Here is a 24,113-nt window from a genome sequence, read left to right on the forward strand (position 1 = left end):
CTACCTTTCAGGGCACGGTGTGCGGAGTAGTTATTCAGGATGTAGGTTTGCTGTTCGCACAGACTGAGTGTCGACAGCCGTATAAACTTCAGTACAAAAACTAAAAACAACGTTTTGTATATATACGCAAAACTGATTAAGCCGCGTAGTTATACCGGAGGAAAACACAATGTAAAACTGGTTTCTCTGCTATAGTGCACACATTCAGAACGATTGGTAACGTTAGGGACGGCCAGTGCAATACACAGCGCGAAAGTGGGCCAGTTTAACAAGAAGCGTGATTGGTTGTTGCGGTAGCGATAGCGGCGCCGCGAACAGATCAGCTTCGCAGGCCGCTACGCGAGAGCGTTAGGCTACCGCCGCAGCCGATCACGTCTCTTGTTAAACTGCAACACACTCTCGTGCTGTGCAATGCACATTGTCGTCTTCATCAACTTTCATCTGCAAAGCGGACAGTTCAGATCAGCTTAACCTCGATCAGAGCTTAACCTGAGTCTAATATCGTCGCCAGATGTGCCGTCGACCTGCAGGAAAGCAAAACCATGAGCCAACCAGGCTAAACAGATGCTTTCGCACATCTACTCGGTCTAACTACGTTAAAAACATGCCACTTTTTTATGCGCCGTATCCTCCGTGCTGAATGGAAAGCAACTAGTCCATCTCTCAGTTCCATTGCATGACACGACGACGAGTGGTTCGGCTGCCGTTAGCATGCACAGTTGTAGGCAGAATAATATGGACCGTGCCTCGGTAGTGAAACTTTCCTGGCTCGTTACTTGACTAGAATTAATGGTTTTATACTTAGACACCTAAAAGCAAGAATTTAGAAAAAAATATGCTTAGTTGTTGCAGTTATGAAAGCGCATTCTTTTCTGCATCTTTTCCAGTATTGCACTTCTTCCACCGCGATATATTTCCTTTTAAAAAATGCCTTCGAAAAGCAGGGGGCGAGCGGCCAGACCCTTTTTTCGTGGAAGAAATGTTTTACCCGCCTCATGAAACCCAATCCTATCGCCGGAAGAGCAAGTGTCTTGGTCCAGATGGTGCGAGAACATATTTGGCAATAATCTTGGAGCTCTCAAGTCTCCGCGTTAGCCTCCGAGCTCTCCACTAGCATCGGTCATGGACAAAGCTAAAAAAAAATATGCCTCTCCAGTGCTGGCACTAAGGTGTCATATTAGATGCTCTCATAACATCGAATGACGGAACGATAGCAAAAGCTGAGGTTCTAGAGGCATACGGGCTGAAATCAAGCAGTAACACTCAACGCCGGCTGTGGGAAGTTGACCGGCGTCGAGTTTATTTTGCTCACCGAGCAGCACAGCAAATCAGTAAACAAGTTCAGAAAGTTAAACAGCGGGTAAAAGAACGCAAAAATTAGCTGAATAATGACTACGGAATAAATGCATCAGTAAATGTTAGCAGAGGGCAAAGTTTTTATTTTTAACTCATTTATCTCAAAACAAGATTTTTTTGTAACAACGGAACCATTGTTTTGGAAACCAAACGAGACAGAAGGTGAATTCTTTTCCTGTAGGTCATATGGTCATGCGGGAATGTACTGAGCTAAAATGAAGTATGTGCAATAAACTGCTTTTTTTCTTACAGCGAGAAACATCACAAAAAGTGATATTAAATTTCGTTCTCGAGAGAAAAAATAAATTTACAAAGTGTTCTATTATGTTAAGCAGTTTTGTTCAGCAGAAAGGGCAAGGCAAAAATCACAGAACTAAACGATATAAACAGGTAGCCGCTACCTCTATTTGTTTAGCACGTACTCTTGAATAAAGTATACCCGAAATTCCCTAAACATATCCGCGAAGGCTAGGGCATACCACGTCCCCTTACGCATTTAAACTTCGCTCGTGCGTTTTCACGCAATGATAGCAAAGTTTTATTTTTACGCAAGAGTCGGAGGGCCAAAGCGTGGTCCATTTTATTCTGCCCGCGACTGTACGTGACTTTGAAAGTCGTCATTTGCCGTAACCATCGATGAGTGAACACACTGCCTTCTCGGGAGGCACAGAAAGTCTGGGACGCGATTATTGTTTCTTCGTGAACGGAATGAAAAGGAATGAACGATGAGATTCCTTGGCGCTCATAAGATGCATGCGTGTTCCAATAGCAACTCCTCTAACGAGGAACTCATACGCGCCTCTCAAGAAACAAACAGTGGAATGGAAAACACAAGATGAGTGAAAGAAAAACTGCGACAGAGAAAAATAACAAAAATGCGCAGGCAGAAGACGCATGCAGAGTAGCCGAGGAATTTTTAATTATCTTCCGGATGGAGGAGTTGCTCATGTAGAAATTCCCAGACCGCGGCTCTGCTGGAGAAGAGCAGTTCTTTTTGCTGCTGGGCTGGGTGAACTATTTTCTTTCTTCTTTTGTGTTCTCTTTCGCCCTTTCGCTATTCGTGCGTCGGCAGCGCAGGAGGCAGAAGAAAACTTTGCGTAGAGCACTGACCGGAGAGATCCGTTGAGGCGGCGCAGGCAGAGAGAAGAGTCGCTTCGTGTACGCCGGCCCGCGAGAAACTCCAGCTTGTTGCGCCACTGATTAGACACGTTTGACCTATTCCTCATTATGAGATGCTACACAAGGTTGCGCTTTCAAGAAACTGAAAATTCTGCCTCCCATGGTGCTTCACGAACGGGGGAATTCGTCTCGGTTGCCTCTCAGTGCCTTCTTCATTCGTAGCAGCCCAAGAGGGATGGAATGAGGACGTTGCCCGTAGCCTTTAAATATGTCGGAATGTAAAAAAAAAAAGTCTTATCCTGGAGGTATTTTTGTTGCCTAAGAAATTTTCTGTTCTGCCGAATTACTGCAAGGACAGAACGCTTTAGGAGCGCTTGCATGCTTCCACAAAATGTAACGGCAGTACTTGAGCGGGTATAGCCAAGAAAAGTGTCCAAACTAAAAACGAGAGCAGCTGAATCCGGCAGCTTAGATGTCCACTCATCTAAGCGCTTCGCATAGTCAAAGCAGTGCGTCATTACGGGGCAACGGCTCGTCAGGGGTGGAGAACACGAACCTTGCAGCACGCAAGAGTGACGGCTGACTGGCCGGAGCCCCGGCCAGTCAGTTCCTCGGCGTCCGCAAATGCAGGCCAGAGTCCCGGGTGCAAAAAAGGCACGAAGCGCCATTACAGGCGCCAATCATCTCACGCAACGAGTGGCTCCTTTTGGATTGAAGCCACCATCGCAAAACTGCACACTTTTTCGTTTCGGATTGCTAGAGAGGAGCGACCAGAAAACGTGGAGTTGATGACTATCACGGCAAGGGCGCCAATCAAGACAGAAAGTTGGGGGTCAGTTTCAGCAAAGCAACAAAGCAAAACAGGAAGAAAAAAACCATATGTGGTGTTTTGTCACAAAATACGTGCTCTCGGTGTTGCCGGTTCCTGCTTGCAGTCCACGTGAGCAGCTGCGAGAGGTGAGAGGAATGGAAGGAAGGAAGGAGAAGGGGGGGGGGGGGGGGGGGGGCGTGGTGTCACGTCCGTTCCGCGCGCGGCGCGTTGCCTAACGCCACCGACATCCAGCAAAGAGAAGGCCGCTTATGCAACGCTCGCGACTAAAATATAAACCGGAACGAATGAGAGAAACTAGAAGGATAAAAATGTCGTCCCACTTCCGCACGTGTGCCGCCGCGTAGCGGTGACGGTGAGCGGGACCACCGCGCCCGCAAAGCGCCGAAGATAGCGCGCAACCAAAATTGCGCGGCCGGAGAGACCGCCGCGCCCTTCCATCTCTCCCTGGGGGTGGAGGGGGCTGGACGTAGGGGGTGCCCGAAGAAATGGCCGGCGGTCGCTGATAAGAACACGCATGGAAATCCTCAGGGCTTGAACCGCGCTGGTCTGAGAAGAAATATGCAGACACGCAAGGGCAGAGTTGAAAACAAAACAAAACAATAACAAAGCAATAATAATAATAGTGCAGATTTCTTATCGCTCCACTTTCTGCGTTCGTGGCGAACGTAGTGCGGAAATAGGGGTCCGGCTGCGATGTGTGTTGCACGGGCCGCCCACGCACGGCGCAGTTCTTGAAAATGAGATGAACACGCGCAGTTCCTGCTCCCCCTTACGAGTCGAATTAAGCGCCGCCTGGTTCGTGAAGAAGTACTGACACCGCACTTTCGTGCTCCGTCGTTCTCCCTCTCATAAACCAGATATTTCAGGGAAGGTGATCGCTAATATTCAATCTGATTTTTGAGATGAAGAGAAGCCTTTTTTTGCGGAATAGTAATACCAGTGTTGGCAGACGCCAAAAACAGGCGAATCATGTTTATCAGTAAAAGTGATTGACTAAATTCTATTAGTTAACTTTCTAACTATTACCGATAGACACCTGATTGCAAATAGAGATTTGTAGTCGGCCGTTAGTAAGAGCCATATCGGGTTCTAGAATTTCGAAAATGTTGATGCCGTCGGCGCTCTGGCTCGACAAAATTTGGCTATTTCGACTAGTTACGTGCACTGGAGGGGCTGCTTTGCCTGCACGCTTTTCGAAAGCGCCTGTATTTCGGCACGATGCAGCCAAATTTTGCCGAGCCACAGTGGCGAGGGTAATCGTGTTTTCAAAATTCTAAAAACTGACATGGCTTTTACTAACGGCCGGCTACAAATCTCTAATTGCAGTCAGGTGCCTACCGGTAAGAGTTAAAAAGTTAACTATTAGAATTTAGGTGATCGCTTTGCTAGTTAACGTGATTCGCCTGTTTTTGACGTCCGCCAACATTAGTATTACCATGACGCAAAAAGTTTCTCTTTATTTCAAAAACCCTATTTTTAAAGATTAGTAATTAGCTTCCCTAAAACACCTGACATATGCGGCCATTGCTCTAGAAAGCTTCGCGCGTAGCTTCAAATATTGCTCGAAGCGTCGATGTTTGATTCATAACGTGATCAGTTACGAAAGCGAGGAACGGTTTCATTTGCAACGGGGACCTTAGAGCCAGAATTTGTTTCTGCCATTTTGGTGCTGCCATCAAATGTTGCATTCCAAAGCCCCCGTAGATCTTTGCCGCGGTGCCCTCGTATCAGAGAAGGCAAAAGAATGCGAACTCTCTCACTGTCTGCCCTCTTTCAGGATGAAGGAGAAAGTGCTTGTAGCGGAGACCCCCCCCCCCCCCCCCCCCCCCTTCCACGTCAATGACCAGGCCGACCAAATCACGTGACAAGGATGGATGGATGGATGAAATAGGCTGGTGTCAAGGGCCATCAATCTCTGTAGGTTCGCGTTTCGAGCTGTTTCCTCAAACCTCAGAGACTAGTTACTTTAAATTCCTGTTCCTTTAAAAGGACATTAAGGAAAACGCCATTCAGTTATTGTGCCAGTGAAATTTCATTCCCTGACTTTTTCTGGCTATGTTGACGTGTGTCAGGCAGCGAAAGGCGCATTTACCAGTGAGAAAATCGGAATTAAATATCTTCCCCACAGTCGAATCAAGCTCGTAATGTCGAAAAGGACGGGTTGCCACAGTTTTGAAGTGAACGTCTGTCTATCGTAGCCTCTGGGATCCGCACACAATTTGCTTGCGAAACAGGCCGGTGATGGCGACACCTGTATCCCGTTTTGTGTTCTTTTCTAGCTTAAAAGAGCTCCGTTTTCGGTGACAGTGGCCTCTCTGCGATTAGAACGCAGTGCTCTGTCGATGCAAAAAGCCAACTTCTATTTGCCATCACGTCCAGTCCAGTCCAGTCCAGTCTCTTCATTTTTTTCTCTAGATTACAACAGATCTGACTTCTACAGCTCTTTCTTCCTGCATCTTCCCTGGTGTTGCTCCACCGATTCTCTAACCTTCCTATTTCCGTCTGAACACGCCCAGGTTCTTCCTTCGTCATCCCTCAGCACTGAGGCACTAGAAATGCTGATCTCGCCGACGTCGACGTCTTTATAAGCGTTAGTTACGATGAATGCTTTGAATTTAACGAAATGCACATTTAGTACCCGTGCCACACAGGCAGGCACGTTGAAAAGACATTTCAGTCGAATGGCATTCGACACTCGGAATCGCATTCAGACTCGAGAAGCTCCGCGGTGCTTTACAAAAGGATCCAAAAGCGTTCAGAATCTGGAGTATTCACTTCGCACATTGCAGTGAGGCTGCTGCAGCAAGTTTTAGTTTTGATAACTACAGCTGTAACTTTGGAGTACGCGGCTGCACTCTGCGAGGAAACTTGCTAGCAACAACAAAAGGTTTGTAATAAAAGAGTAATTACTCTTTAGCATCCGCCAAGCCCAGAGATACGGCTGCAAAGGAAAGGCATATAGCTTTCGGCCTACCATATACTAGCCTTCCTGCTTCGCTTATTTGGTAGAGCGACTAACCTGGTGAGGAGGTGGTTCCGGTATACAAGGCGGGGGTCTCGGGCTCGAACCCCGGACTGGGATGAGTATCTCTTTAACTACAAAGTTGCTGAGGACGCTGTGTAGGTTTCCTCTGTAGAAGCGCGGCTGTGCTTGGATGGATGATAATGAGCAATTGTTCCTTTATTACTAACCTACTCCACCTTGAGGGATTACCGTAAACATATGACCAATTAACAACAACTTGTGGCGAACGCAGTTCGACGTCTTCGTTCCTGTTGTTCTTTCTTCTTTGTGGGCTCGAATTATGTATGGTTCAATAGAGAGTTTTATAAAAGGGGAACCCAACGTTTTGGGATCTCAAGAAAATAGCGGGAATGAGAAGACAGGGGTCTTTTTCTGAGGCCTCCGGCCACCTCCTTTGACAACCCCCTTCCCGGTGTAGTCGTCGGCGGCTACCATATAGGGTAACAAGGGTCGTCGCTACGTCCAAATATGGGAATCATTCCGCGGGGACAAGATGCTAGGATGGCGCGGTCAGCATGTTCCAAAAAACGCCCCTGACAGGGGTCTTGCCGCGGCGCACGTATAGACGAACCGTCACATATACACTGACCAACAGTGAATGGAAAGACTGTTGCGTATCATCATCAGCCTGACTACACCCACTGCAGGGCAAAGGCCTCTCCTATGTCTCTCCAATTAACCCTGTCCTTTGTCAGTTGCCGCCACTGTATCCCCGCAAACTGCTTAATCTCATCCGCCCACCTAACTTTCAGCCGTCCCCTGCTACGTTTGCTTTCTCTTGGAATCCACTCCGTTACCCTTACGGACCAGCGGTTATCTTGCCTTCGCATTACATGCCCTGCTCAAGCCCATTTCTTCCTCTTGATTTCAACTAAGATGTCATTAACCCGCGTTTGTTCCCTCACCCACTCCGTCCTCTTCCGATCTCTTAACGTTACACCTACCATTTTCCTTTCCATAGCTCGCTGCGTTGTTCTTAACTTAAGCTGAACCCTCTTTGTTAGCCTCCCCGTTTCTGCCCCATAGGTGAGTACCGGTAGGATACAGCTGTTGTATGTTTTTCTCATGAGGGATATTGGTAAGCTACCATTCATGATCTGAGAGAACCTGGCATATGCGCTCCAGCCCATTCTTATTCTTCTAGTTATTTCCCTCTCATCATCCGGATCTGCGGTCACTACCTGCCCTAAGTAGACATAGTAAGTAGACTGTTGCGAATAGTGTGCGAAAATTCATTTACTCACAGCACATATTCACTCGGAAATTGTTGTTTATCGGACGATGGATAAGAAGAAAACTTTTTATCAGCACGCTGCATTGGGCAAGTTGGAAGCAGTTCATCTTGAGAACCAGCGCAAAACAGACCAAGAGAGAATACGACACGGGCGCTGTCTAACAACTGAAGGTTTAATGCAAAGAACTTGAAGGTCACCCTCGCCTGCCAGACTTGCATAATACGACGATCGCATACAAGAATAGTAACCAAATAGGGAGGGAAATTTTCGAAGCATATTGCATCGCTAAGAACTCGGACACGTGTGCGGGAAAACTCTCCGTTGCTTTACAGGAAAACGAGATAGCGTTCCTCTATAAGTGCCTTTCCTTTTCAATGTAATCCTTGATGTTTTTACTGTGTTTTGTTTAGTTTTAAGATTCGCGCTTTTCCACCTTATTTTTTTCCTTAGTTTTCGATTAAACCATAAGTTGTTAGACAGCGCCCGTGTCGACTTGTCTTTCGTTGGTCCTTTGCCTGTATTGCGCTGGTCCTTAAGGTGAAGAAAACTTTATTAAGTCTGGAAAATTCCAAGCGATGACGTGAAGACGCTGTCCACGAGGTTGAACGCGCCCGGGTCAGTTGGAAAGCATTTGAAATTCTAGAATGTCTCCGCGTCTCTCCGTGGTGCCCAGTAGACTTGAATGACATTTCAGCCACATGCTTTTGAAGCGCAGAATTTTGGATTGAGGCGAATGACATTCCATTCGAAAGGCATCTGAAGCCCCAATATAACACGGGTGTGTCTCTTTTTTTTTCGGACTCCGGGTTCCAAGCCACTCTAATCTCGCTTCAAACTTCTTGAATGAGTTCGTGTTGCTTTAAACCGCTTTGAAGTCTAACGTCTTGCATTTTCTCAAAACAATCCCTTTTTTTAATGCAGCCTTTAAATTTCTGTACTGGCGCATAGCCGCCCTCCTTGTCTTTGGAAATATTCAAGGGCATGCCATCTGCCTAATTGCAACGCTCTGTATTAGCCTTCTCTGATTCGGCGCCCATACTCCATAGTCTGTCTCTTCTCCTTCACTGCGAGTCAGTCGGGTACGAATACCCGAAACCCTCAGCTGCCCATCTGTTTTTGTGAATCTTCCTCAGTTAATCTACATGACATAGGGCCCCGAGACACTTGTAGCTTTTCGTCTGGGGTCCATCCTCCCTCCTCAAGTGTACGCGAAAGCTAAATAAGTCATTCATTCATTCATTCATTCATTCATTCATTCATTCATTCATTCATTCATTCATTCATTCATTCATTCATTCATTCATTCATTCATTCATTCATTCATTCATTCATTCATTCATTCATTCATTCATTCATTCACTTTTCTAGCCCGCGCTTGCCGCACACTAAACAACGTTCAGTGCATGTTCCTCTACACAGTTTAATTAGTTAATTTGTAGTTTTGACCTTAGCGCCTGATGCTAATTTTCCTGCAACTATCTGGTTGACTTCTGGTCCCAACATAACTTCTCACTTTACACGCAAAAGGCCGGGTATTTCCAAAAGTGAACCCTGCACACAGGGTAACGCTTTCCCCATGAAGGGCCTGAAGAGATTGCTTCTCCAGGGCTGCAATATTTAGGCAGAATTCATGCGATAAGCTCCCAAACTGGAGAGGAACACTTGACACTGCCACTGAGTTGACACTGCCACTCCTTAACCTTCTTACTTCGCATGGAATGAAGTAAACTATTTTTTTTTTGCCTGAAACTACTATTTCCTGACGCTGGTCTACTTGTACTACATCTATACCAGGAACTGCCAACGTTAATTTTATTTCACGGAGCCAGTGAGGATGCGAATACAAGCAGAACACCTGCTGCCTTAGATTTAAAAACACCAATGCAATAAAAAAGAAAAGGACAGACCGGAGTAAACTACGACTATAGGGATGCGTCCGAAGCGATGTGTCGATATTTTTTAAAGGGGAAACAAATAGGTCTACACAAGTACCCGCGCGCAGGCACAAAAAAACAAACGCACACGCGTGCACGCACGCACGCACGCACGCACGCACGCACGCATATGCACGAAAGTACGTACGATCGCTCGCAAACGCACGCCGTAGGTAATGCAGTGTAGCTTTTCAAATAACATCTCCGGCAATAACGATCCTTGGCCCGGCCAGCTGACTCGTTCCCATACAAACCTCTCAGGGATGACATTTAACGGTACATCGAGTCTAACAACACGCCTGACGGCACCTGCCAGCAGGCAGCACTGCAATTAGAGCTTTATTTTTTGTTTGTGAAGCACGAAAAGGAATTATTACCGTCAGGGGCGGCCTTAGACACAACGGGTTGTGAAATGTCACCCGCGCGCGAAATTCGATCCGCGAGCTTGGCGAAAGACTTCTCTTTTTTTTTTTTTTTGACAACGGAACAAAAACAAAACTTGGCTCCAGACTCGAACCCTGCGAAAGGCGAGCACGCGAGCTCGTCGGTGCGACAGCACTTCAGGTGCAAACAGCGGTACTGCATCATATGGCAACAAATAATACAGTTTTTGTCGAGGAGCTCGGTTAGAGTGAGGAATATCAACATTCTAAGAGAAATATGTTAGAAAGTTCGGAACAGACGAAATTGATGCCGCGAATTTATTCCATGCTAGCCCTTTGTGGCGTTTCCAGCATGCCATGCGCTCCATCTACACGTATAATACCGTGTCGCGAAAAGTGTATTGGTACTACCACGCACAAACACTCTTCTCGAATGCAGTAGCCACAGTGTATGGATAATTTTACGTTTCTCTGAGGGCGTTTGTTGTAACTTTCTGTCTGAGTATTACCTTTTGTGATTTACACTGAATAACAACAGAAGGTAAGCGCATCATGTGTACTTATATATTGATGGCCAAAATTTGTTTTTCTTAGACAGGTATAAGTTATTCTATTGAGCCTGTTGCCGCGGCTACCTAACCAAACACTTCAGGGATATCCGCAACTTCATACAGGTATTGGGAGTTAGCTGCAAGTACAGTTTTCTCTGTAACCGCGGGCACTGATGCTGGTGTCTTGCATAAAAATGGAGGAAAAGGTGAGGCCGGTAATTTAAACTTGGAAATATGGTCACTCTGAGGTAAGGGCGCGGCTGAGTTTGCAAGGAACTGGTGGTACGAGTGTGAACTCTGGACTTAAATGATTAGGTAATCACGGCGTAACCCCCTGGTTATACTGAACTCCGACGCGAAGACCTCTAAAATACTCCGACACCCTTCGTTTGATGAGTAGTGCATTGTGCGTTCTCAGCGTCGTGCCTTTGTGGAACCGTGTCCTCGGAATTTTCATTTGTAGTGGCGGAACACATGCTGGTAATATAAGTTACACTACCATGAAACCCTTTTCTGTGGCTAACGCAGAACCAATTACAAAACACAGAATCGATTAGATCGGCTTATGCTGCTGATGACCTTCGCGCCTCCGATAGCGAGCGGCAGGTGGCATGGCTGCACGCTCATGGAACTTTTCGCAGCTAGTCGAGCAGCTCGAGATTTTGATCTTTCTACTTGTCTCTCTGCAGCAGCGTCCCTTCATTTTATTCCCCTACTCCTCTTATTTCTCCCTTGACCGCCCTTCTTGCTTTCTTCTTTTCTATCCTTCTTTCTCCCCTGGCCACCGTTCGCTATTCTTTCAGTGTACCTATCGGTAACAGCCTCCCTCCATTTTCTCTCTCTGCTTTTTTCCTTCTTTCTCCCATCGACGCCCCTCCATTCGTTGTCCGATCTTTCTCTCCTGGCTGCTTCGATCGGTGACCTTGGACGGACTTCATCCACGCGACGGCTCGAGGTGGGCTCCGTATAACGGCTCACGTCGTAAAAAAATAAATAGGCAGAAATGAAACGAAATGAGCATGCAAGCTTTATGCGCCGTACCGTTTCCATGAAGCGCATCACGTGATAAGAGCGAGCATGAGGAGAGGAGTTAGCTTGGAGTAAACGACATGAAAGGCGGCTCCGTAAGGCAGGCTGTGATGCCAGAATACTGTAGCCAAGTTGTGGCGTCAGGGGCAGCTCGACTGACCGCAGCGTGCTCGCACTCACCGCCAGTGTCGAAGACGGCGCTGCTGTCAGCCGGCTCGCACTCCTTCTTGGCTTTCTCCAGAAGAAACATCTGCATATCGGTGTCGCGCGGGTCTTCCAAGGTAATCTGTCAACAAAAAAAGAGAACAGACAAGCCTTAGCGGCGATCAGGGCGCAGTCACGTTACCAGAAGCTCACAAAGGCACGACCCAAAACTCTTCCTCACTGCTTCCAACACATTTAGGTACCACTTTACCAAAGGAGATATGATATTACAAAAATCACGCGAGGAGAATAATTGGAGATCGCCTTGCAGGCTGACTACTATTGTTTCATCAGCTAAGCAATTAGTTGTAATTATTTGAATCTTTAAATAATGAAAACAACGGTAACGTTCAATAAAGGAAGTGGCAGACTTTCAGCACAAACTTAACTTCTAATGACGTCATAATAGGAAGGCAGATTTATTCAGGGCACCTCATCTTCATTACCGCCAAAGGTGAAGGGAGGAAAAGAAAATATTTTACCCATCATGCGCAACATTAGGAACATCTGAGCGCCCACATTGATGTCCCCGCATCAGGCGGCGCGCACGTGGTGCCGTCCAGACTTGGATGTAATGCGTTACAAATAATTGATCACATTTTTCTTCGAATTCTGTGATGGATTGATTATTTCTTAAAGTAATTCGAATGCATTCTTTCAGCGCAAAATTAGTCAAGACATAGCAAAGAGACACACTCAGGACAATCGTTCTCGACAATTCCATTATTTTTTTTCTCAATAAATTCATTACTAGTAATCTCCTGCATTTTTTGTCTCCAAAAAGAAGTTGTTGCCGTGGTATAACTTCGAGAACCCGAACTCGGCGGCAAACACTGGAGCAGCACAGACCGCGTTGCAGCGACAAGCATTGAGCTACGGAGAACCCGCACGCGCGATGATGTGCGCACATGCAAGCCCGAGAGGCCTGTGCCTGTCAAGCACGGGTTTCACGCTTCGTATTTCACCACAACGGCACAACCGAATGTCACGAGTCGCGCGAGCTTGGTCTTTCACTCCTTAGAGCGCGGATAACAGCGAAGTGCAGCGCTTACGCAGCTTATAGGCCATGCGTAACTCCTTAGAATATGCTAAAGCAACGCACTTCAATTAAAAAATTCCCTAGAAAACTTCGAAAAAGAACTGCAGGTAAAATTACCAAAGTATGTGCTGCAACAGACTATAGATCAAGCACGACTCAGAGCTCATTCTCGGCCGCGTATATTTGGGCTATTCTAATAAAATATGGATGAAAAAGTAACGTAGTAATAATCGATTATCTCTCTGTAATTGGTCAGTTACTTATCATGGGCTGTAATTGACCACTTAAATCTGTTACATTTGAGGTGGAGAAGTTGTAGTTGTAATCGGTCACTTGTTTTCATTTCATTTTATTTCATTTTATTACCTTAAAGACCCACGAGGGGTATTACATAAGGGGTGGGTACATATATTTTGGTGAGCAAGTGTTAACACAAAGAAACATGACTGATAACATTATTAGCAAAGTTGGATGAGCACATGATGGCTGCGATTTCGTTGGGTAGGTCGTTCCAGTCTGCTGCAGTACGGGAAAAAAATGATGCGGCAAAGGTGGTAGTACCGGCACGAGGTCTGGAAACTTGAAAAGGATGACGAGTGCGATGAGATATGCGGGCTGGAGGGACGATGTAGGGAGCGTGGCCTAGTGAATTATGGAAAAATTTATGGAACAAGCAAAGGCTGGCAATGCGGCGACGAAGCGATAAGGGCAATAAGTCGGATTCAGCTTTCAACGCTGATACACTGATGTTGTAAGAATACGATGAATGGATGAATCTGGCTGCTCTGTTTTGGACTGATTCGAGTGTATTTATAAGGTAAGCTTGGTGCGGGTCCCAAATGGGTGAAGCATATTCTAATTTTGGTCTAACAAGAGATTTGTATGCTAATTACTTTACATGTTTAGGGGCTAGGCGGAGATGACGTCTTAAAAATCCAAGTGTTTTATTAGCAGATGAAATTATGTTCGTAACGTGTGTGCTCCAGGACAAGTCGCTACACAAGGTAATGCCTAAATACTTGTACGATAAAACCGGGTGTTCAGGGACGTTAGCTATTACGCATGGGAAATGAAGCGGGTTGCGGCGACGCGTGAAGGACAAGATTTTACATTTATGAGGGTTAAGTTCCATTAACCAATTAGCACACCATTCTTGAATGCGGTTAAGGTCGTCCTGAAGAGATTTTTGGTCAGATGCGTTATTAACTTGGCGATAAATTACACAATCATCGGCGAACATCCGAATATTACTGCATACATTCGTTGGTAAATCGTTAATATAAATTAAAAACAGAAGCGGACCGAGGACAGACCCTTGCGGGACACCTGACGTTACTGGAATAGGACAAGAGTTGTGGCTGTTAACGATAACGCACTGTGAGCGGTTAGTCAGGAATTCTTCTATCCATTTAAAGATATTAGAGGGGAGGTTCAAATATGAAAGTTTCAGTAGTAAGCGTTTGTGGGGAACCTTATCAAACGCTTTCGCATAGTCTAGAAAAACAGCATCGGTCTGTAGGTTAGAGTCAAGATTAGCATGCAAATCATGGATAAAAATGTTTTCTGCAAGCGTGTACAAGACTGGTGCTGTACCAGATTGCTCGGGCGTACACAACGGGTGTTTCGCACGCTTCTCTAAATACTATCAACGAGGTCTAAGATACCGTCTAGAATATAGCCGACTTTTCGGAAATCGCGCTGCTTAATTATTATTTAGACGCACTACAACTCCCAAATTCAAACTCTTCACGCATTTTGAGCACTCGCAGAGTTCACTTATCGTAATTTATTACTTGGCCAGGCAATAAAAAAAAATGGCTGCGGCTCAGCTCGGCTGAGCCGGGTTATACGGAGCGAAAGGCAACTGAACCAGCGGCCGATGTCGACGCGGAGACGTTGGCAGCATCCGCCGCCCTTTTCCGCTTGAGATACTCTGCCATACTGCCGCCTCAACTGTGGCTGCGGCGCACGCGAGCTCTCCTTTTCAGTCCCCCTACATGTTATCAGACATGCGACACAGCTGGCGAAGCGAGCGGAGGCAAGCGCAAACGACGAGGCAAGTGGTGTGACGTCATACCAAACGGCGACGGCGGCTACGCGGCGAGGCGCGCGGTGTGACGTCATACCAGATGGCGCAGCGAGTTCGCGGCGTCCGCCAGCTGCGGCGGTTGCTAGGCAACGGCTCAAGGTCGGTCTCTGTGCCTCCTCGGAGCACCGCCACAGCGAAATCGCAAGTTCGTGGCCAGTGTAGCTTTCGCTACAAAACATCCCCCCAGTTTCACGCAGCGTCAAGAATACCAAGACTTTGTTGCCCAGAAATAAACCGGCATATTCTTAAACTTTGTCATCAGGTAGTTGAAACAGCATGCGTATACACGCCCAGGATTGTGAGACATCGGCAGCTTGCGTACCCTTTCGGTCGCTTGCTCAGGACGGCTTTGCATTTCAATAGGCCGCCTTTGTTAAAATCGTCTTCTTCAAAGCGTGGAATTACTCTTGCTCAGTACTAACAAAATATGAGAAAGCCTATTGCGTTGCCGTTCACGTGAGATATTGACGTAAACACTGCGTTCCTTTAGGAGTAAGGAGCAATTTTCTCTCATCCAGCTCGACGGTGCAGCCCCCTTGCGGACTTAGTAAAGGTGATTCGGTTGAGTTACTCTCAAAAACTGTCTGATACATCGTTCGTAGCTCCCGAAGAGTGGAGGTGGAAGCAATTTCATTAAATCCTTCGCACCCCTCACAGCCTGAGTCACCTTCGGTCGTTAAGCCCAATAAAACCGTTAAGTCCTTTTAAATAAATCCACTCGCAAGAACATTCGGATATGTTGTAGCATTGACATACACCAACGTAGGCTCAGAATGTGGGCGACAGCAGCCGCTTCATGCACCCTGAAAACACTACGGGAGGTGTTTAAAAATAAATAACAAAGTTTAACTGTGGTATTCGACTTAAAAGCCTCTGAAACAACAAGGAGGTACGGTATCCTAGGCAGCTTAGCTGGCCCAGGTAACGCGGCATGAACGGGGCCTAGTTTTGTTCATAGTGCAGGTAACCGCGTTGTTCTGGTTACCACGAAATGACATCAAACACGAAGGAAAGATTAGACACTCGAAGCGCCTACTCACGACGGATTTAAGAGCTCGGAAAAAAGTCGTTTTTATACAGAAACGTAGATACGATAGCAGGATACAAGGTTACAACACGAACCGAAAATCCTGCAAGCCACAGAACAAGCCAAAGAACAATATCTCCAGTTATTCCGATTCCCTATTTAAAATATCATTGGATTTAGTTATGACATAATTTAATCATTCCGGAAGTTGCATTCAAGTATACTTCAATAAGTTCCCATTACAGTTTTCGCCTTTCTGGTGGTGTCAGAATCCCAGCTCATTTAAAGACGGAAATCGAAATGATGGTGCTTGTATAGATTTGCCGGCAATAAGAGCAAAAAACATTCGGTGGCTAAAAAGTACGTTAGGTGGAAAAGGAGAGCAGTTATTGAATTCAAAGAGGTTGAGTTCATCTTGATTTGAAGACAGAACCGGCTACCCAGAAAGAGGGAGCAGAAGGCTAGAGAGCTGTGAGAAAAGTACGAAAGGCAGAGAAAAAATATGGAAGAAGAAAAAAACGCGAGTACGAGCCTGCGTTCTGCCGTTCCCGACAGGCGCAGAGCTTTGTCGTCGTACACGAAACAGCATGGCGCGTTGAATTCTGGAGGTGGGTTTCACCGCACTACATACAAAAAGTATTATTATTATTATTATTATTATTATTATTATTATTATTATTATTATTATTATTATTATTATTATTATTATTATTATTATTATTATTATTATTGGTTTTATAGCCAGCTTCTCCGCACCCTTAATTTGTTGGCAGGAGTAGGAGTGGACGATGACCCGGAATTACGGGCATACAAGGGGCAACCAAATGCGAAGGTTACGTACAGCTATGATGATGAGATGATGATGAATTTTTATGGCGCAAGGGCATCTGTGGCCGAAGCGCGCCATGGCACAAGGTTTTTTCTTCTTCTCAAGGGGGTGTCAAAGACCCATTTCCTAAGCATTTCACCCTAAAGAAGCCGAGCACCAGACTAGGGAAAATCTTGTACCCATTGTATCACCGGTGGGTGACCGGCGGCACTGGGGATCGAACGCCGCACCTCCGGCATGCGAGGCGGATGCTCACACCACTAAGCCACCGCGGCGGTTCTACGTATAGATACCAAGGCGCTACATTATCATCACAGCCTATGAAGCCGTCGGTTTATGAGAGGCGCAGTGATCAGGCCAGGCCATGTTATTAAATATAACCCTGCGTCACAGTGTACTGTGCACAGGCATTTCGTGTTCGCATTTAAGTGCGCACTGGCCGCAAACTGGAAAGCAGCTCAGAAGGAGGTCTTCAAAAGCCGCCCTGTACCTCCTCCTGTTGACGTTCGTACACGCTAACATAAGTGCCAAATCAGCCGAACTGTGGGCTGCTAGAAAGCGTATGTCATCATCACTGATGCTAGCGTTCACATCAACGTAGCACGATTTGTGTCAAGTGACAAAAAACAGCCGTCTCTATAAGCGTCGCTCAGAAGCCAGATGGCACTGACGCGAGCGTTGAGCACCGGCCTTGTTTCGACTCGGCGACCACCAGGGCTGCACGATTGTTCGTTATCGCAGCGACACTATTTATTTTCTGCGTCTTTTTCTGTTCCCCCTACTTTCTCCAGACGCTTTGTACCGATAAGTTGAACGGAACTCGACATAAGCTTTTCGAACAGAGCTAGCAAAAGCGTCTTTCACTGAGCCCATCTTTCTTCTTCGGTGGGTCGGCAGCCGCACAGTTACGCTGTTTTTCACCTCGGAAAAAAGGCACAACAGCAGCTCATTATCCCATTGTACCACATAATATTAAAGCGTGTACTGATTATGTGGTTTCATGCTGACCGCTGCGGCGCTAAGGAACTATTATGTATTACGATTAGTGCTTGTTCTTAGAATTGACACTTAAATTTGGTCTTAAACGGGGCTCCCAATCGGTTTCAAATGTCTCCAGCTCAATGATGGCCATTGTCCCATCTTCCCGCGTATGTGGTAGTGCCGTGCATTATCGGCAGTCCAACTGAGGATTAGACGAAAAAAAAAATGCCTTATAATTCTGCGCTGCCTTCGGCAGAGAGATACGAGACTGGGCGGCATAATTAAAAGAAAGCAAGCCCCATTTTAAAGCAAGAAGCGCTGTACTCACGAGAGAAGAGCACGCGAGAGCGCTACGGCCTAAACAGCGGGAGCTCTGAAGGCATCCATTGATAATGAAGGCGGCCAGGAAGTTTTCGTAAGACACAGAGTAAACAAGAGACGAAGAAACTTCTACATGCTTCCCTGTTTCAAGCTTCTGAGGCCGGATGGGGCTAATTCCAGCGGGTAAACACACCGGGCTCACTGCTGCTGCCTAGCACTTTTTTTTTTGCCGTTTTTTATTTTTGTTTTACCCCTCTTTCTCTCATCGGCAGCCAACATTCCTCGTCCTATTCTCGAACGAGGGATTGCAGGGAAGGGCAGGCTTCGATCACATTCTGTTACCAGGATAATTTCGCTGTGATACGGTCGCTCGGGCAGTTCAAAGTATTTGTGACATAAAATATGAGCGAGAATTTTAACGCCATAGCGTTAAAGATCCCGCTACGCGCTGAAACGGCGTTAACGCAGTTGTCGGCGTTGTCAGCGATAAAGGGCGGCGTAGAGTGGCTCAGGCGGCCACCCGCGGAGAAGCAACCAAGGTGGGCCACCTAGGTCACGTGACCCTGTGGGGTCTTCACCTACCCAAGATATTGTGAGCGAACTAACCACCGTGGCAGGTGGCAGTTGAATTAATGGCTGATCGCGAGAGGTTGCTCGGGAAGAGCAACCTGGGTCGCACAAGACCCACCGGTGGCAGCACCTGCCATCGCAGGGCAGTGGCGCATCGCTTAACCAATGCAACATTGCGCAAGGAGTGCTGTGAGAGCTCCCTGAGACATATTGCTGTAAAGTTGAGAAGGAACAATTACGCATATATGGGCATTCATTCATTAACTCTATCGCGTCATATCCTTAAGGTGGAGCGTAAGTGTCCCCTGATTTTTTTTTTTTTTTTTGCTCGATAGCGGCATGTTGCTTAGTTTGCTGAGAGTACGTCTACTGGCACCACGGCAGGATCCTGCTTCGTAAAAACAGTGCGGTTACAGTTTCCCATTCTGTGTTAAACTTCGTGATGAGAACGAAAGCGGGAAACGAAAAACATCTCGCACGTGGTTCGCCATGTATCATCTTGCAACTAAAAACTCCAGCGTTCCACCCACTGTCTCTACTAATGCCACATAGTTTTCACTCCACGCATTCGTGGTATCCAGTCAGTGGGTTGCAACGGAGCAAGCAGACATTTTGACACATTTCTGCACCTTTCGCCACGACCGCAAAGAAACAAAAAGCAAATTTTCTATATTCCGCGGCCTATCGTCTATCAATAAATTTCGGAGTTACCCTCTGATCCGCGGCGTGTGCTTACTGTACGGCCAGGCATGGCAGCAGAAGCTTTTGCTACGTACTGAGCGATGACGCTTGCGCTGACTGATTTTGCTAGTTGGTGCTCAGTTCACATCACGGGAAAAAAAAAAATAGGACACAGATAGAGAGACGATTGTCCGTGTCTTCCATTCGTTTGCGTTCCGTGTTGAAGGTAGAGAGCATGGACTTGGGAAACACGGAATGCCTCTTGAAACGATTCCGTAAGGTCGTTCCATTAATTCCGTATGACACCCGTAATTTCAGGGTGGGCATGCATTCTATGACGTGAATACCGACAACACAAACTGACCACGCGAACTACACATACGGACGCCCTTGACGTCATGTACTTTATACAGAAGCCTTGCAGAAATCTGTCAGAGAGGATATGGACTCCACTCATACGGAGGCCATATGACGTCATGTACATTATACGGAAACTATACAGAAATATTTCGGAGGGCATATGGCCACTATACAGAAAAGAAATGAAAAGCATAGGGATATCCGTATATTTTCTACATCACGTGGACTCTGGACCTTAATTTCAGCGATTGCTATATTTGCATCCAGATTAGCCCTCTGATGCAGTTATGCCATGCGCATTTCTATGTTCCCCTTCTCTGCGGTAGCCATTTCGCAGGTGGATCGGCGGGTAAATGAAGTTGCTGTTCTTACTTACTGGCCCTAAGCAAGGGACCAGCAAGTTGGTTCTTTGGAAGAGTGCTGGAAAAAAAAAAAACTCCCGGAAGTTTAGCTCCCCTTCAGAGTGAAGGAGCATCACCTGGGTGTTACCACTTATCGGCGCACCTGAATCACACGACCGCAGATCTCACTCCGGCATAGTCCAGCCCCATCGGAACGCCATCCTCATTAGCCGACTGAAGAACGGGCCAATTATCGGTCGCGGCAAGCTGCGTGGCAGCAACGACGCCGCCGCTTACAGCGAATAAGCTGCTCAGAGTTACAGTTAGTTGTCGGAACACGAAACGCGCATATCACTGCTATCCTTCCTCCTGTCTTCAGTGCAAACAAATTATCAAGATGTTTAGGCAGCGCCTTAAGTCTGAAAAAGTGCCCTTAGTTACGTATGAGCTCAATCTACTACCACTCACACTTTACACAGTACGAAAGCCGCTTCTTGAATCGAGATTGCAATTGTAATCCGTTTTAATTAGGCTCGGCTGCCCGCATTCAAGGCGATTTTGAGGAATCAGGACGTACACAGTGGGCCTAACGATGCGAGTGGACCTCTGCGTCGGAAGTGAATAAATTGTGAACACTGCCGCCGGATGGAGGCTCACAGAGTGTATACGTAATTAAGCTGCTCCGCGACGCGTTCTCCTCCCTAGTAGCTAACATAACTGCGGGTCTGTGGGGGTATAGGAACCAGGCCTTATCAGCCAGGTAATGGTTATCACGACTTCGAGCCCAGAGCATACCGGGGAACTCGGCGCTCTGATACTGCCTCAGCTTCTGACACATGGAAGGTTACATAGCGCAACCCGTCTTACAACATGCGGAACCTGGTGATCGCTTGACAACATTCGCAAGGGAGCCGCGCGCAATGTTTGCGCCATCGGCGGGCAACTCGTCGTCAGCACAGCAGATTCCTGGCTCGACAGTCACAATAGCTCGGTCAAACGTGATGGGTTAAGTTTATCAAGAGGCTATTATGGGTTTGGCTTAGCAAATCACTCCGAGAATGACAGTCTAATTTCCGTGATATGACTGATATAGTAAACCGTACAGCACTTTTAAAAGACAAAAAAAAAAAAAATTGCAGGAGACACTTAAGCTCTGCCTTAAGGATATTACGCAATAGTGTAAATGAGTTACTGCCAGTATAAGCGGAATTGGTCACTCTCACCTTTATAGTCATACTGTATGTACTTGGGGTCCTCATACCACTCCTTGAAATCATTTTGTTATTGGTCAAAGCTTGGAGGTGAGCAAGATATGAGATGCAAGACATCGATGGCACATTCTGATAGCCCGCAAGAAGATTCAGAACACCTACAGGGCCATCGGCTAGCTATGATAGCAATTTCTACACTTGGTAAAAGTATGGCAACTACGAAAAAGCGCGGTTACAGTAGACAAGTAAAAATAATGCATGAATTTCAGTGCCCACTACGGCTTAGTTTTCTTTTTATTTATTGCCAAATTGAGAAGTGAAGAGGTAGCGACGTATCAATTACACACGTGGATACAAAGCGTTACGAAACCTTCGGAAGAAAATTAAAACTGAAGTGGCTGCGGCCAACCACAGCAAATGTGTGTCGAAGAGCTCATAACACAGCTCGGCTAAACCATCTTGTTGATATCAGAAATGTTTTGGAGCCATATATAGGAGGGGTGAATTTAATTAGGCTAGTTAAGCTAGGTCACGATTACGTGACCGTAAATCACAGACGGTCACATCACAATAGCGTTGGATGCACGCAAGCTTCAGGCTGTCGTGCCGCACCGTGATGCCGCTCCATTGTTGGAGTGGCATTCGACGGAGGTGAAAGCAAGTGCGCCAGTAAGCTGTGCGATGTCAGCGCACGTTAAAGAACCCCGTGTGGTCGAAATTATTCCGACGCCCTCCACAAGAGCGTCCCTAGTAGCCCATGTGTCGCTTCAGGACGTTAAACCCCACCATTTACAATTTAGCATGCTTTGAAAACAGAGAATATGTCAGCTGAAAAAGGCTAGAAAACAAAAGGCAGTTGGCGCCACCATCGGCAGTTTTCGCAAGAACAGTGTGGCGACGACAAAACAATTTAGGCGGATCTATAAGGCTAGGCTACAACACCATCAACTTCCAAGAGGTGTTCACGGGGTCGTTCTCGGTTTCGACGTGACGACTACTGATTGGAGAGATGCAAAAATCTATAAAACCAACTTCCTGAACAATACATGCGCATTTCGCTGCTGAATGAACATCAACATTGCCAGCCATAGAATACATTTTTACTATATGGAACAAAAATTGGATAGCGTACGTAATTCAGTGTTCCTTTAACCAGCGCTTCCTCATGTGGTTGTTTGTGCAGACTGAAAACAGTCGAAAAAACGGCTGACTGCGCCGACTGGTGAGACAAGAGCACACCATGCATTATTTAGTAAAATTTCTAACGTACTAAGTGCTCCACGCAAAAAAAAAAAAAAAGTATCGGTTCAGTTTATGTCCCTTTACGTTGTTTGAACTGTATACCTCCATATGGTACCATGAAGAGAACGCAACAATCACGCACATCGCCAATCTGCAATTGTCGTCTGGACGCGTCTTTAGGCGAATAAGCATGATTGGTGCTATTAAAAGTGACGCTGATATTCTGCTCCGAAAGTATTCTGTGAAAAATTGTGGACGGGAAATCTGTGGGCACGCGTTTAGGTGGCGTCTTCTTGAAATCTTGCGATGTGTTCCCTAAGCCGGCCTATTCGATTGTTTATTTAACGGCCTTTCCTCGGAAGCGCTATACGTCTTTCAGAGAAATGCAGCAGCCCATTCGGCTCAGTATGCGGCACTACAGAGGCACGTATGTGTCCAGAGCCATAGAGACGTAATACGAACAGCACAGACGACAGTACGCTAGCGCTGGGGCGCAGTACACGCAAACTCCACAACGCTGAGACGGGTGGGCTTCCTTGAGTAGTGGATGATTACTATTACGGATTGATGCGGACGAAAACTGCCAGGAAAACCTAAATCAAAACACTATTTCGCGACGGCGCGCATTTGCACCTCGTTATCACAAACCAAGAGCATGAGTAGGATGAGTGACTGCTGAGTAAGGATTAACAGGTCACCATCGATGCACGTCGGTGCCGACAATGCTGGCCGCATTTATCCAGGCGGAGCTGTGCATTGCCTACCTGCTGCTAGCCACTGACGAGGAAGATTACTGCTTCAGGTTCTCTGAACGAGTAAGTTGCCGCGGACAGGGGATGTGTGTGAGTATGATTGTCCCGACTTAAGTGATACAGCGAGCTGCTTATTCCGACCGCCTTGCGCGCAGGACAATAGAAACGGGAACGGATAGAATGGAGAATTTGCCGACAGGGTTGAAGTAACTACGTTGTTACGCATACTTAAGGAGAAAGCTCAAGGCACGCCGACATGTGAAAGCTAACTCCGCTTTTGCTTAACCGCCATTTATACAGATTCCCGTTTTTCCAAAGGGAGGTTCTCATTCCGTTTGCGCGCGATACCACAACACGTTCAGCCAAGTACTACATCGTACATGTCCTCTTAACACAGCCCTAGCAGTAAGCACGATATGCATACATGTGTCCGCGTTATCCGTCACAACGCGAAATGCACAAACATCAGTGCAAAGCCAATATTTATACGCCATGTACGCACCATGTATACACACCATTGGGTGAAGCGGCGGAGGCCGGAAGTGACGCGGCTGCGCAGGCGGTCGTTGCAGGCCCACTCGTGTCCGCATGCGTGCACGGCCAAGCGCGCGTCGCGCTGCCGAGCTTCCCGCGAGTGTCCCCCGTGCCTCCGACGACGACGCGCGGCCGCGCTTTGCAAAGGTCAGGGTCCCTTAAAGATCGCCAGTTCTTCGACATTTGAGCGCGACGCCATTGTTGATGCCCGCGGTCGCTCACTCGCTCACGCCAGGCCCCGCGGAAAGGACACGCAGCTGCTGCAGCGGCAAGTTTGTTGCGCCGCCTCTTCCGTCCGCGTTGTTTCGTGATACTAGCGAGCGCCTCTCAGTGCCAAGTCACGGCGACTCTCTCTGTGTTCAGTTCATCCACTGCGTTGTGTCCCAATCCGACTCCCCTTGTCAGAGGGAAGGTAAGCGCTGGACACTTCACGACGGCGTCTCGGGGCAGTGTTTTGTTCGGCGTACA

At 46.9% G+C, this 24,113-nt stretch overlaps 1 pseudogene across 1 annotated transcript in view; it reads right to left on the reverse strand.

Moving 5' to 3' along the window:
• LOC149341139 (secretin receptor-like) overlaps nt 1–23,828 on the reverse strand; it is a 132,323-nt pseudogene extending 108,495 nt beyond the window's left edge. The window contains exons 1-2 of the transcript XR_016282874.1: nt 23,610–23,828; nt 11,645–11,750 (exon numbers count right to left, since the gene is read on the reverse strand). The product of XR_016282874.1 is annotated as a secretin receptor-like (transcript). The remainder of the gene's footprint in view (nt 1–11,644; nt 11,751–23,609) is intronic.
• Nucleotides 23,829–24,113: the final 285 nt, after the last annotated feature.

The sequence above is a fragment of the Amblyomma mixtum genome, chromosome 5 (genome assembly GCF_055824585.1).
Source record: "Amblyomma mixtum isolate Tamu chromosome 5, ASM5582458v1, whole genome shotgun sequence".
NCBI classification, from domain to species: domain Eukaryota; kingdom Metazoa; phylum Arthropoda; class Arachnida; order Ixodida; family Ixodidae; genus Amblyomma; species Amblyomma mixtum.